At 53.0% G+C, this 14,612-nt stretch overlaps 1 protein-coding gene across 5 annotated transcripts in view; it reads right to left on the reverse strand.

Moving 5' to 3' along the window:
- Positions 1 to 14,612, reverse strand: part of IQSEC1 (IQ motif and Sec7 domain ArfGEF 1) — a 402,419-nt gene that overhangs the window by 109,850 nt on the left and 277,957 nt on the right. The window contains exon 1 of one of the 5 annotated variants that reach the window (XM_053598867.1): positions 11,747 to 11,872. The exons of the other annotated variants lie outside the window; for them this stretch is intronic. The gene's annotated coding sequence lies outside the window, so the exon portion shown is untranslated. Of the gene's footprint in view, positions 1 to 11,746; positions 11,873 to 14,612 lie in introns of those variants that run through there. 5 annotated transcript variants of the gene reach the window in all.

Genomic DNA, 14,612 nt, shown 5'->3' on the forward strand with positions numbered 1-14,612 from the left:
GGTTTCTTTCTAGGGTGATGGAAAGGATTTAAAATAAACTTAGGTGGGGCGGATGCAGTGGCTTACGCCTGCAATCCTAGCCCTCTGGAGGTCAGAGTATCACTTGGTCTCACAAGTTTGAGACCAGCCTGAGCAAGAGCAAGACCCCATCTCTACTAAAAATAGAAAAAATAGCTGGTTACAGCGGTGCATGCTTGAAGTCCCAACTACTCAGGAGGCTGAGGCAGGAGGATTGCACGTGCCCAGGAGTTGAGGTTGCAGTTTAGGGTAAAATACCTTTGTACTCTACCTGGGGCAACACGGTCAGACTCTGTCTCAAAACAAACAAACAAAAAAATTTTTTAAAAATGTGGCGATGGTCACACAACTCTATAAATATAGTAACAATCATTGAATTGTACACTTAAAATGGGTGAATTGTATGGTACCTAAATTATACCTCGATAAAGCTTTGAGAATGCATGCTGACTAAATGCAATAGAAGATTGGGAGGCAAATGGGGTACAAAGGACATTGTTGGGATAATTGGCAAATTGTGACTGTCAGCTGTATTTTTCAGCATCGTATTAATGTTAAATTTCTTGAACTTGACTATTGGACCATGGTTACACAAAAGGACACCCTTAGTCTTAGGAAATATGTGCTGAAGTATTACTTAGGGGTAAAAGCCCCCAAAGTGCATGCGTGGAGGGGCCTCCAATAGTTCTGAGGAAAAAAAAATACTTTTAAGAGAGAACAAAAGTTGGTGAAATGTTATCAATGCTGAATTTGGATGAAAGGCATATGGGAGAACATTTTTTGGTATTATTCTTGCGACGCTCCTTTACGACTGAAAGTATTGCAAAGTAACTCTTACAATTGCTAAAGAATCCACACCTTAAAAAGAAATTACTGTTTGAAACTGTGGCATATGTATACCACGGAGTACTAGTCAGCCATAAGAAAAGACGGAGACTTTTTATGGAAACATAAACATCTTTTATGTTTACATGGATGGAGTTGAAACACATTCTTCTTAGTAAAGTATCTTAGGAATGGAAAAAAATTATCCCATGTACTCAGGACTATTATGAAACCAATATATAAACAACTACACGCCCATATGAATAATAAAACACAAATATAGTCTAGCAAGGGGGAGGGCTAGGGAGGGGGAGGAGAGAGGGTGATTGGTGGGAGGAGGGCAGGTGATTGGTGGGATCTCACTTGATGTGCACGATGTGAGGGTGTTCAGTACGCCCCCTGGGTGAAGGGCTCAACTACAACTTGAACTTTACCTTAGAAGCGAAAACAATGTAACCTAAACATTTGTACTCTCCTATTAATTTGAAATTAAAAAAAATTATTGTTTGGAATTTGAATAAAATCCATGGTCTACAAAAGGAGCAAAGGCTGTGAATAGAGCTCCCAGAGGAGTGCTATACCCTCTGTCTGCTGTACCCCAAAGACATGGCCAGAGCCATACGGCAGGGTGGGCTACAACTTGCATTCACTCTCCCAGCAAATATTCACTCGGTGCCTACTCTGCACAGACACAAACAAATCCCTGGCTTCCTGGTGCTGAGATTCAGCTTGGGTGAGGGGAGATTCCGCAAGAGGGGAAGGAGATAGGGAAACCCCTCAGCTCTGCACAGGCCTCAGCCTCCCACCATATCCAGAAGGGCAGGGATTTATGTCTGAATCTCCTCTGCCCCTCTCCCTAGATTATATGGAAGTCATGTTCTATCCTCACGCAGCAAAGCTTCTGAACACTGGGGCCCACAGGCGCAGACAGACCCTGAGCAGGGATAGGGCATCCATGCCAGGCCACATTCCATCCGCAAAGCTTAGAACGGACTCAGCATGACAGTGAGAGGAAGGGGCGCTGGGGGTGGGAAGGAAGCCATGGCAACTGGGGGACCTCACTCACCTCCCACCACAAAACTCAGCACTGGGCCACAGTGCTGGCCACGCAAATACCCGCGAGGGAGCCCCCACCATCCACGCTAAGCCTTCAGCTCCTGGAGGCCACTCAGAGACTCTGATTCCTGCCAGTTTGGGGGATTTCTAAGCTGAGAGCCCCTGGTTTATTTTAGGGGATCTTGCATCCCATATGCACACCCAGAACTGCTGGCAGACCAAACAAACACTGTGTTTCACACATGAATATATTTCCAACCAAAATAGATGCTGCTTCAATGGACTAAATCCACAACTTCCAAAGTCAGCTGAAAGTGGATTCCCAGTGGCTGTCATCTTGTAGTTTTTTAGGTTTGGACACTAACCTCCATGTGTGGAGTGTGTACATGGGAGGGGTGGGGAGGGGTTCACAATTTCTGATGATAAAAAGGTATCCTCCCTAGCCGGGCGTTGTGGCGGGCGCCTGTAGTCCCAGCTGCTCGGGAGGCTGAGGCAAGAGAATCGCGTAAGCCCAAGAGTTAGAGGTTGCTGTGAGCTGTGTGACGCCACGGCACTTTACCCCAGGGCGGTACAGTGACACTCTGTTTCTACAAAAAAAAAAAAAAGTATCCTCCCTTTACTGGCAAAGACTGGGAGCGCAAATGGAGCCCCATTTGTATTTCATGGTGGAGAGGAAAGGGTCAGAGAGGAAGGGCTTGTTTCAGACGATGAGGCCTGAGAGTGGTATGATTTGGGTGGGCAACTGCGGCCCAGGGCTCCCAGCTCAGCACCATCTGGAAGATGAGGTGCCTGGGGGCTCAGCAGCACCCTTGGGGGTGGGGCACAGCAAGACCTGGAGCCCCTCAAGGGCAGAGGCTGGGCCCTGGCAGCCAGCACCCAGCTGGGTGACAATGAAGGTGGTCAGGAGGCAAAAGGGGCCCGAGCTCAGCTCGGTCGGCTGGGGGCTTCATTCTCAGCTCTCACCTCCTGACTGTGTACGGCCACTGAGCACCTGGGATGTGTCTACAGTGATGGGGAACTGAGTTGTTCATTTTATTTGATTTTAATTAGTTAAATTTCAATAGTCACCTATGGCTACTGGCTGCTATCCTGGGCAGCCTGGCTCTAGAGCAGTGGTTCTCAACCTTTCTAATGCCGCGACCCTTTAATACAGTTTCTCATGTTGTGGTGACCCCCACACATGAGGAGCGGTGTCTTAGTTCCTAAGACCTTGGGAAATATGTGTTTTCCGATGGTCTTAGGCGATCCCTGTGAAAGGGGAAAGGGTCATTCGACCCGCAAAAGGGTTGCGACCCACAGGTTGAGAACCGCTGCTCTAGAGGCTTAATAGGGATGCAGGATGGAGCCAGACAGCTTAAGTCCCCCTCCATTCCAGCCAAGATTTGAGGGTCCCCACTGCACAGCAAAGGTGGTGGTACCTGGACAAGCCCTAGCACCCTCCCCGGTGTGGTCCAGGTGCCTGCACACTTCTGCTGTGCAAGGCAGTGTACACATGCCAGGTTCTCTGATTATTATCTGAGAATAATAACCTGTAAGGCTCTCCAAGGGTAATTTCGCAGAGTAATATTGTACACCCTGACTTCAGAACTCGAGCCCTCGCCCAGCTTATATGGGAATCCAGCAAAATCCTGAGGACACGTACTCTGAGTCCCAAAGTTCCTCCCCTCCAGGTACCAGTGTCCCTTTGTCCCCGCCTCTCACCCAGAGCTGGGGGCTGTAATTTGCTATACAGCAAAAGCTAACTGAAACACATACCCAAGGGTGTTGTGGCTCAGGGCCAAGTTCATGGATCCTAGAGCATTTCCTGGGCAGGAGTAGTCCCCACAGGTCCTAAGAGAACCCTGCCTGCTAGAACAAAGACCTCAGGGGGACCTGGAGACAGGGCATCTTTGGGGGACACCTGAGCTCCGTGTTGGCCCAGCTGGCAGCAGAGGCAGGCTGATGTCCAGTGTGCGGGTGGGTTTCTGGGTCAGCAGCAGCCCTTATAGCCTGGCCTGCCCTGACGCAATTGCAGTATGAAATATCAAGGCCGCTACTGGTGGGCAGATGAGGGAACAGACTTAGGAGTGGAAGACATTGCCCAAAGCTGCTTTGCCAGGCTTTGTCCTCCAGATCTTTTTGGCCCCACACCGCAGGCAGTAGACACCTTGCCTATTCACAACTGTGTACAGGGAAGCTGGAGGGAGCCTGCATGGGAACGTGGGGAGGGATCACATATCTTCCTGTAGACCAGCGGTTCTCAATCTGTGGGCGGCGACCACAGGAACTGTATTTAAGGGCCTCAGCATTAGGAAGGTTGAGAACCACTGCTGTAGACCTAGGACTCAATGACACCCCGAGAATGGGTTGGGGAACTGACAACAAAGGGCTCCGCCTTCAGCTGACCCATGCACACAGGCTGACCAGGTGGGGTGGCCTCCTGAAACTGGCCCAACAGCTATTTTGATCATTCAGATTACTGAGCAGTGGGGGTTCCAGCTGCCACCTGGGAGGAGGGCAGGGGAACACAGGAACCTGATTCCTCCTGCCCCACCCACTCCACCAGCCAACCCTCCAAATCTCTAAAGAAATCACAGGTCCCAGCTCTGATGCTGCCACTTTCAGCTGGCAAGGAACTTGGGCAAGTGCCATGGCTCACCTCAGTTTCCCCATCTGCGATACACGGTGGCTATTCCTGCCTGACACCTCAAGGTGCTTAGAAACAGTCCCCAACTGCTGCTTACAAGCCTTTAGACCACTTGCCTCTCCCTTGAGGTCTGCTAGTCTCAGGGTATCTGTGCCCATGGATGGAATGTAGTTCTTGGCTGTCTGACATTTGGGGCTGAGTTCCTCATCCCTCTCTGTCTCCGATACCTACCTTTACCACAACCCTGTGGCCTGGAAACCCCAGCACGTTCAATTTGCCATCAGTTCCCATCTTGCCCTCTGAACAAGCTCATACAGTCCCGTGTCCTGTGGGAAGAGGACTCAGCGATTTCTCCAGAATCCCCCCAGCTACACCCTTTCAGAAGCAGGAGTGGAAGTGCAGGGACACCACACTTCTATCAATCCCCCCAGGGAGCCCCGGGGAGAGGCAGGGACCTGCCCTGGGCCGTGCAGTTGAAGTAGAGCCAGGACTGTGTGTTTTCTGTACTTGAAGATGAGATGGGGTTACTTATGTAGTTCTTAGTAGTTCCAAAGTTTAAGGCTGAACGCTCCTGCCTCTCCTGGATATGCCCTTCCACCTCCACTTGTCACCCTCAGTGTGGGCTCCCAGGCCAACCTGAACAGGTGGCCTGTGCCCTACGGACACCTCCCTCTTCCCCATTGTAGCTCAGAGGTGGGTCCCAGCCGCTCTGCCTCCAGGAAAAGCTTAAGGAATGAGATAAGCATCCTCCAGCGGCCCCAACCCCTCTGTCCTTTGAGCTGGAATCCCTGGAGGGCCATCCACCTGCTCTTCCCTCTGCTGTGGGCAGACCCCCTCCTAGCCACCTCCTTCTTGTCCTCAGGTCTCCTCCTCAGGGCGGCCTTCTCTGACAGCCCACCAACACTGCAGGCTGCTTCCTTGTCTTTCCTCTAAGTTGGAAACTGTCTCGTTCAGTTGTTTGTTTACCAGGCCTTGTCAGTCTCCCCCAACCCCCAATGGCAGCTCCAGAAGGGAGCATCTCACTCAACTTCCTTACTGCTTTGAGCAGTGCAGGGCACATAGCAGGTGCTCAGCAGGTATTAGCTGGATGGATCCTCAGTAGAATAACTCACTTGCCCCAGGTCCTGGGGTAGGAAAGGGAGCTGGCAGGGAGGGGATGTCCTAGTGGGAGAAAGACACGCTGGCAAACCCTGTCCCGTGGGCTGGGCATCAAGCTAATCCTCTCCATTTTCCAGATAAGGCAATGGGAGCCCAGAGAAGCAAAATGACTTGCCCAAGGCCACACAGCAGACCTGTGAGCTGCGAGCACAGCAGAGCTGGGTCTTAATCCTGGCTTTCTCGGCTCTGCAGCTGTTCTCCCTCCCAGGCAGTGATTCTGAGAGTTCACTGCATAAGGGAAGGAGTCGTGACAGCTGTGAGGGGCCAGGCGCTGGGCCTGGTTCTTTCCAAAGGTTTTTCGTTTTCTTACTCTGTGAGGTAATTATAGGTCCGTTTAGCAGATGTTAAACTGAAGCCCAGAGCCACTTGCCCTGTGCGAGGCAGCTGCCCATCCTGGACTGGTACTCAGACCGCCAGAGGGCATGTGGTGCTCCCTCTGCAGTGGCAGTGAGGTCAGGCTGTACTGTGCCCATGCTGCTTTTGTTTCCCCTGTGCCAACAGAGTGTGGGACGCGTGACCTCTGGCAGGGAGGTGGGACTCTTGCCTGAGAGGTCTTAGGGCTGAAAAGGGAAGTAAGGACTGGCTGTTTCTCCTACTACCCGCTCCCCACCCTGGCCTCAAGCCAGGTGGGCGGCCACCTCCCTTTGACCACTTCCCCCAAAAATTCCCCCGGAAATGCCCCCAGTGCCCGCAGCCTGGGTAACTCCAGTTTCCAGGCTCAGGAGTCCCGTCACTTCTGCCTTTCTGCCAAGATTGCCCCAAGTAAAAACCAGCAAGCATAAAAATTAACGTGTATTTCTGTGTGTGTGCAGACATTGCTAATTAGATAAAAAATATTTTTTTATCTACTTAAGGGAACAATAAAAGTTTAGGTGACAGTGCACTGCGAACAGGCCCTCAGCATACCACAGTCCTGTCTCTGAAGACCCCCGCTGGCTGATGCCCCTCCACCCCCACCCTCTAACTCTTACCTGACTACTGCAAGGCCGTGCAGCAGACGGTTAAGAGCCTGGGCTTTGGGATCAAGCAGATTTGGGATTTGTCGCTGTTTACTGATGGTGTGACCTTCAGCATGTGACTGTGTCTCCCTAAGGCTCAGTTTTTTCATCTGCAAATTAGGGATCCTAACAAACCTTACACCCTGGAGCTGATCAGAGGGCTGCTGTGTGCCAGCCCACAGGGCCTATCGGATCGTACTGGTGGATGCAAGATGTTTCTGCCTGCCCAGTCTCTGCTCCCACTTCTAATAAGGCACCCAGTTTTCTCTGGGGGAATCCCCTCCTCTATGCTCCAGTCCTTACAGTCTGGGTCAGCTAACTCCAGGCTAGACACAGTACCAAGATCAGAGCATTCCGTCCCCTGTGCCCAAGTGACTGGTCCAGGGATGGATGGTCAGACTCAAGCTGACCAGTGGGAAGTCTATTCTGTTGAGACTGTTTGTGCCAGGATTAGGAGCTGGTAAGAAAGCTGTCAACCTGGAGCTGCTGGGACCACCACAGGCTGAGAAGCTGCCTGGGAACCAAGTCTACAGAAATGAAAGAAGAGAAAAAATGTCACCACCTGGGACGAGCCCCTGAATCTAACTGTACCTGAAGCTGCTTTAGAAATAGAAGCCAATACATTCAGTCTTTCCCTTAGGCCAGCCTCCTGTGGACTTTATTTTTTTAATTACATCAACCAAAACAATACTGGTTAACCCAATTTCCTGCTCAAAAGCCCTTGAAAGTTTCTGCCTGCCCACAGAGAGGCCAGTGCTCTGGACTTGGGTCCAACCTGCCTTCCGTTATGGCTTGAACTCTGGCCCTCATCCCTCCCAGACCCAAGGCAGACTGCTGTTCCCAAACACACCACGGAGACTGGACCCAGGTTCTCCACACACCCCACTCTGCTCTCTCCACTTGGCCACTGTGTCCTCACGCTGCAGACCCAGCTGTTCCCTCTGAGAAACCTCCCTACAGACCCCCCTCCATCCCGCGGTGGTGCTGGCATCTGCCCCTGCCTCCCTCCACTCTGCTCGCACGCCTACGGCTAAGTTCCCTACTTTTTTTTTCTCACTTCAAAAAACCTTTGTCTCAGACTGTAACATTTAAGAAATGAACACCCTGGATGTTTGGGATTTGACAAATTGAAAATCTGGGGTTACCTCTCCCCACGCAGATCCTGAGCACAGGCGGGCTGGAAGACCCTGTGCCTACCTTGGGGGCTCAGAAGCTGGAACCAATTTCCCATTTTGCTCAAGTCCATGGTTACAGAAATGACAATTAAAAAAATTTTTAATTCAAACTGAGAACATTTATTTTACTTGGGGATAATGATCATTGATACTTACTGAGCCTTGGCTATGCCACTGCCCATGGGTACGCCCATGCGTAATGTCATTAAATCCTTACTCTGGGGACAGTCATCCTTTCTGAGGTGAAAACTGAGCCTCAGAGACATGAGGGGAGGTGCCCAGGGGTCACAGAAACTACCCAAGGCATTAAGCCCTGACCCTAGATCCTGCCCTGTTATCCCACTGGCTTATCGTGGCTGTGTGTGAACACACCGGGGGCTGCTCAGAAGTGGTTTCAATATCGGTTTCAACTGCTGAGAGCTCAGAACTGAGTCGGCCTCCCTGGTTGCCCACAAGCAGGCGGCTGTCCACACCCACTTCCGCGAGGGGCCTTTGTCCTTACGCTTCACACCTAGCCTCTGGCTGTGACCCCCTCCTCTTGTGCGGGCAGTGGGTTTCAGATTTGCTTCCGCTGCTGTTGCTGGTACAAGCAGAGGTTGGGAAGGTGTTTCAACACACACAGTTTCTAACACGGTGATTTCCCCATTTGTCCCTGCCTTGGGTGGCAGCCCAGCAGCCTCCTGAAGGCAGAGCAGAGGCCATTGAGCCCGGTCAATGGGTGAGTTCCAAATTCTAAGTGAGAGGGGAAACAGGTTTCATCGACTCACTGAGAAGGGCAGTCTGTAACGGCACCTGATCAGAACCTCTGCTTCATTCTCTGAGAGGTGGTAATGAGGAGACTCCAGAGGCTGTGGTGTGGAAAGTGGCTGGCACACAGCAGGGCTAAGTGCTCATTCTCCTCACAGCTTGCAGCCTGGGTACCTTCCAGCCACACGTAGGCTCAGTCACCTCCACCCCTGCCAGGGCCCAAACACTCATCTTTCAAGCTCAGCCATGACCTCAAGGACTTAGCACAAGCCAGGTCAGCCCTACTGTGTGCTGGGCCTGGACCTGACCCCAGGGCTCCTGATCGCTCGGTTCTCATATCCCAGGTCAGTATACCCATTGCTTTTAAAAGTCTAGCTCAGCTGCCACCTCCTCCGGGAGGCCTTTGGGGAACCTTCCAGATGAGAAGTTTGATGTTCTTCCTCTGGGCTCCCACAGGCTTCTGAGCTCACCCCCCTCAGCCCTGATCACCTTGTGTGGCAATTTCCTCTTTTCTGGTGCCATCTCCCTCAGGGTACTATGAACATCCATAAGATAGAAACAGTTTGTTGTTCACTTGCAGCCTGGCCCCTGTAGCTGGCCTGTCATGGGCCGGTGACATCTGAATAGGAGATGGCTAATGTGTTCTACGCACTTGCGACACACCAGGCCCAAAGCCAGGGACACCCTTGTGGAGAGGGCGTGCCTCAAAGGGAAGCCTTAGGGAGGAAAGCAAAGATGGGAGCTGCAAAGTCCAGATCTACAAATTGAACCCCAGGATCCAGCCGTTTCTGAAGTTAGTTCCCTCCCACCCCCAGATTTTTCTGTTCCATGGGCCAGTGAGACCCCTTTTCTGCTTGATTCACATTTTCTGTTCCTCGCATCCATCCTATCCATCCATTCTCATCAATAAACTGAAGCTCAGAGATGTGACCTGACATACCCAAGGTCACACGGTTACAAAAGCAGCAGAGCTGAGACTCCCCCCAAAGTCTGGGTTCTTAACCTGCAGCCTGACCACACCCCAGAAACTAATCATGGCCTTGGAGCCTAGGCCCCAGCCAGCAGCTACCACGATGCTTCCACACACTAGGTATGGTCTAGACCCCCCACTGTGCTGGCCACAGTCCACTCTCCTCTTTCCCAGAGCACTGGAGTCACACAGGACTGAATTTCAGGGCATTGGTTTGCTCTTCCACCAAACAGGCTAACAACCCCACCCTCACAGACTTGGGTAAGGGTCACAGGACCCCCGACATAGAGCTGCCACAAAGGACTCAGTGAGTAGAGGCCACAGTGTGGCCCCTCCAGCCTGCCTATGGCCTGCAGGTGTTTTCTTCCAGGCACCATGTACAGTGAAATGTGCCTACCACTTACCCCTCTGGCCATCCATCCCCTTACTGCCTTCAGACGGCACATCTGTATCATATACTGACGCCCCCATACCCACCAGGGCAGGGATGTTTCCATTCTGGGTTTGCCTATCACCTTTTTAGTCTTAGAGACAAGATAGTGCCCAAGAAACATTTGTTGAATAATTGAATTTATGAACGAATAACGTGCTTGAAACTCTGCTCAGAGTCACACACTGCTTAAAGGCTCCTGATTCCACCTGGCCATTTTGCAGGTAAGGAAGGGCAGGAGGTCCCCTCGAGTCTGCAGTGGCACCTGTTCCGGGGCCCAGTTGTCCTGGCTCCTGGTTATACCCTTTCTGCCCCATCCTCGGGGCACCTTCTAATGGACTGAACTGGGCCTTGAACATAGGTGCTGGCAGCCACCTGGCCAGGCTCCCCTGTTTGCACTACAAAAGCACTCCTGGGACCCTAACCATGGCTGCTTAGCTCCAGGCCAGAACCCTGGGATCTGGGTTCTCACCATGGGTCCTCAGGCCCACACCCTCTGTTTCACTGGGGTTACCAGGCAGCTGTTAAGGGTGGTCGAAGGAAGGTTTTCTGATCCAGGCTCAGAGCAGCCTTGGAAGCTCTCCCTCCTGCAGCCAAGCCTCCCACAACAAGGCCCAAGACTTGGGGGCCAGCAGGACAGCCAGCCCCCTTCTCAGGACAGGAGTCCAGCCCACAGCAGATGGAAAATCTGAGACCCAGAGATGGGGAAAGAACAGAACACTCACACTGTCCCCCTCACCCCAGAAAGAAGGCAGCACTGAGGTCCCAGAGTCACTCTGTGTTCAAACTCCAGCCCCCCAACTTACACCAGCCACGTGACATCGAACAGAAGAGCCGAGGCCTCTGGGCCTGGGGCAGCAGCAAAAGCCCTCTCTTCTAGACTTATGGGTCTTAAATGAGGAAGCAGGGCTCAGTGGGAACCTCCCTGGGTATACAGTTGGCTCCATGGCTCCCATCTCACTAAAGGGGATATCCGAGGGACAGTAACACTTGGGGACAATCCCCAGATTCTCCCCGCACCAGGGATCTGTAGACCCTCAAGGTTCCCCTCTGGAGACTCAGAAAGAAACTAAAATTGTCTGTGAGTCAAGAGAGCTCTTTCGGGGCCACACACTGGGCCACCTACTCGATGGGGAAATGGCCCCAGTAGCCTGGGGAGGGAAAGAGCTACTCAAGGGCAGGGCCCTCTTAGCACAGCTGACTGGACTTGAGGGGGTCAGGCTCCAGGCGAGGCCTCGCTGAGCTTTCATGGGCTCAAGGCTTATGCTCCGTGGGTGGAGGGTGTGGGTGGAGGGCGGCAGGAAGAAGGAAACCACACTGACTATGCTCCAGAGCCCTGGGCACCGTGTGACCTCTGAGGGACTCAGTTTATTCAGCTGTAAAATGGGCGTTGTCAAGAGTGCCTCTTTCTTAGGGTGGTTGTGAGGGCCGTAGGCAAAGAACCAACACTCCCAGAATTTGGGGTGGCCTGAGGGGCCATAGACCTCACCCTCAACAGGCCTGGGGCTGGTCTAATGCCCGGGGGAGCCACAGAACTTCCCTTTGTGGCTATGGGGAAACACCTGGAGTTCCTGGGCCCAGGGTGCCACCTGTGTGCCATCCAGGCAGTGAGAAACAGGTCACAGAAAACAGCTCCAAGAAACAGTGGAAAGCCTGGTGATGGTGCAGAGACCCAGCCACAGCAGGCTGCCTTGGCAGTTGCCGAGACCCCTTCCTCCCCGGGGCCGGGTGAGCGGTACTCACAGTGTGGGTGTCGAGGGGGCGGAGGTCCTCCTGGAGCCTCAGGGCCTGGCCTGCCTCCGAGGCCCCTGGGGATGAGCTGTGGGCCCTCCCCGTAGCAGGGCCTGACGTCTGACTTCCTCCCTGCTGGGTCGGCATCCAGGAAACCACGCCCCAGGGAGAGGGTGCCTGACACCCCGGGGCCCCCGCCAGCCCTCTTACCCTCCACCTGGCCCCCACCGGACTCTGCCAAGGTGCACCTCCAAGGTCTGTATGGTCCAAACAGCTTCACTGGGCAGACCCAGTCAATAAATAATACAGCTGCCTCCGTGGCCGGTCTCTTGGGGCTGATCGAATTTCAGGGGCACTTGAATTTCGGGGAGGCTGTTTTTTCAGAGCATAAGGCTCCAGCTGGGTCTCTGGCCACGTGGGTGCTACACTCTCACTGAGGGCCAGTCCAGGCTGGCAGGGCAAAGGCAATATGACAGGTGGCCCTGAAGAGATGGTGCCTTGCTTACTATAAAAGCAGCTTGGGGCCAAAAGGGGACCCAGGGTGGCGGGGGCAGAGTAGGGTGCCAGCTTCATCTCCTATGGCCAGGCAGGTCCTCTGAGCCCCCCACAGGGGACAGCCCTCTCTACTTCTCCCCTTGCTGGCTCACCCCCTACATTCTCAGGGGCCCTGCCCAGTCCCTTCCTCCAGGAAGCCTTCCCTTCATAGTGTCTGGGAGTGACTGTGCCCCGAATTCCCACCGCTGCCAGTCTGTCTCACTAGACAGTGGCCACCACCTCCTGACGGGCCTCCCCTTCCCCCACCCCCTGCACAGTCTCATTTCCTCCCAGTAGCCTAAGTGATTGTTTTAAAAACAGAAAGCACATCATGTCTCGCCTCACACCCTGCCCTGCCTCTCCCACCCCAGTAAGCCGCAAGCCCTCCCTGGAATCTGGCCCTGCCCACCGGGGCCTCCTCCTTAGGGCTCTCCAAACACTCCAGGCAGGCTCCTGTCCCAGCGCCTTTGCATTTGCTGTCCCCTCTGCACTGCAGTATTCTCCCTAAGATCCTTACAAGCTCACTTCTTCCTGTCACTCTCAACTCAAGGCCACCTCCTTAGAGTGGCCTTTTCCTTGCTCGGTTTTTTTTCTAACCGTCTACTTGAAAAAACAGGTGAAGTGAGGTATAAGTCACACACCATACAATTCACCCATTTAAAAGTATACAGTTCAATGATTTTAGCATACAGGCAGTCCCTGGGTTACAAATGAGATAGGTTCTGCAGGTTTGTTGTTGTTGTTGTTGTTGTTTTTTTTTTTTGAGACAGAGTCTCATTATGTCACCCTTAGTAGAGTGCTGTGGTGTCACAGTTCCCTGCAACCTCCAACTCTTGGGCTTAAGTGATTCTCTCACCTCAGCCTCCCAAGTAGCTGGGATTACAGGTGCCTGCCACAATGCCTGGCTATTTTTGTTGCAGTTGTCATTGTTATTTAGCTGGCCTGGGCAGGGTTCAAACCTGCCAGCCTTGGTATATGTGGCCGGCGCCCTAACCACTGGGCTAATGGGTGCTGAGCCTGTATATTTGTTCTTAAGTTAAATTTATATGCAGGCTGGAACAGATATTTACCTTTTACCTGTAATAGCTGCCGTTCATAAGTATGAGTCATATGTCAGTCAGAGGTTTGTAACTCGGGGACTGCCTGCATTTACAGAGTTGTGCAACCATCACCACAAACTAAGTTTAGAATAGTTTTTCATCACCCCAAAGAGAAACCCTGTACCTGTCACTCTGTTCCCCCCACACCCAAGCCCTGGATGATGCGAATCTACTTCCTGTCTCTGTGGAGTTGCCTGTTCTGGACATTTCCTATAAATGGAGCCGTGTAAGCTGTGGTCTCTTATAACTGGCTTCTTTCACTCAGCATAATGCTTTCAATGTTCAGCCATGTTGCAGCTTGGGTCAGAGTTTCATTCCTTCTCCTGGCTGAACGCTGCTCCCTGGTATGGATGGACCACATTTTGCCTCTCCACCCATGTGCCGCCCTGCCGCCAGGACAGGGCTTTCCTTTCCGGTCCCAGGCCACATGGCCCCCTCGCCCTCTCACTCTATCACCCTTCCGTGTTGTGCCTTGTTGTTTAAAGATACCTTCACCTGTTTCTTTCCTGTTTTTCATTTCTCTCCCACCTGAATGTCTGCTCCATGAGGCCAGGCTATCTCCTCACTTGCACGGGCTGGCGCCCAGTAGGTGCTCAGCAAACCATGCGCTGACTGGTGGAATTAAGTTTTCCCCAAGTGCTGGGGCTGTTTACACCCACACCGCCTCCTTGCCCAGCTCTGAGCTCCCTGAGGGCAAGTGCCACCCTGCACAGCTCACCAAGAGGGCCTAATTGATGACCTTGGGTGGAAGCCAGTCATGCAAAGCCTCAAGCCCCAGATTTCTGCTCCGTACCATGGGACAGCGCCTCCCGCAGGCCGGGTATGAGAATGTATGTTGAGTCCCTGGCACAGGGCCAGGCACAAAGGCTCCATGGTGGGTGAGGAGCAATGGCCAGCAAGAAAAGCAGAGAGGAGGAGGTGAGGCCTGCAGGACTGAGAGGGACAGTATCTGGGAAGGAGCTTGGTGAGCTCGGGCAGGGCCAGAGTGAAGCAGGAGGCAGCCCCATCTTGCCTTACCTAGGGTCTCCTGCCCATCCATACCCAGCTCTGGGCCCTTCCCAAGAGGGATGATGACAGCTCATGGTGTGTCCAGAAATCGGTGGGGAGGAGGCTGTTGACCCCATCCGCAGCCTCAGAGAGTCCTGGTCCCTGCAGGCTGTCACAGAACTGGGAAGCAGATGGGTTGGGGGCCCAGCGGGCGGGGCCAGGCCCCCGGTGTGTGTGTGTGGGAGGGGACACAGTAG

The sequence above is a fragment of the Nycticebus coucang genome, chromosome 8, assembly GCF_027406575.1.
Source record: "Nycticebus coucang isolate mNycCou1 chromosome 8, mNycCou1.pri, whole genome shotgun sequence".
Taxonomy (NCBI): Eukaryota; Metazoa; Chordata; class Mammalia; order Primates; family Lorisidae; genus Nycticebus; species Nycticebus coucang.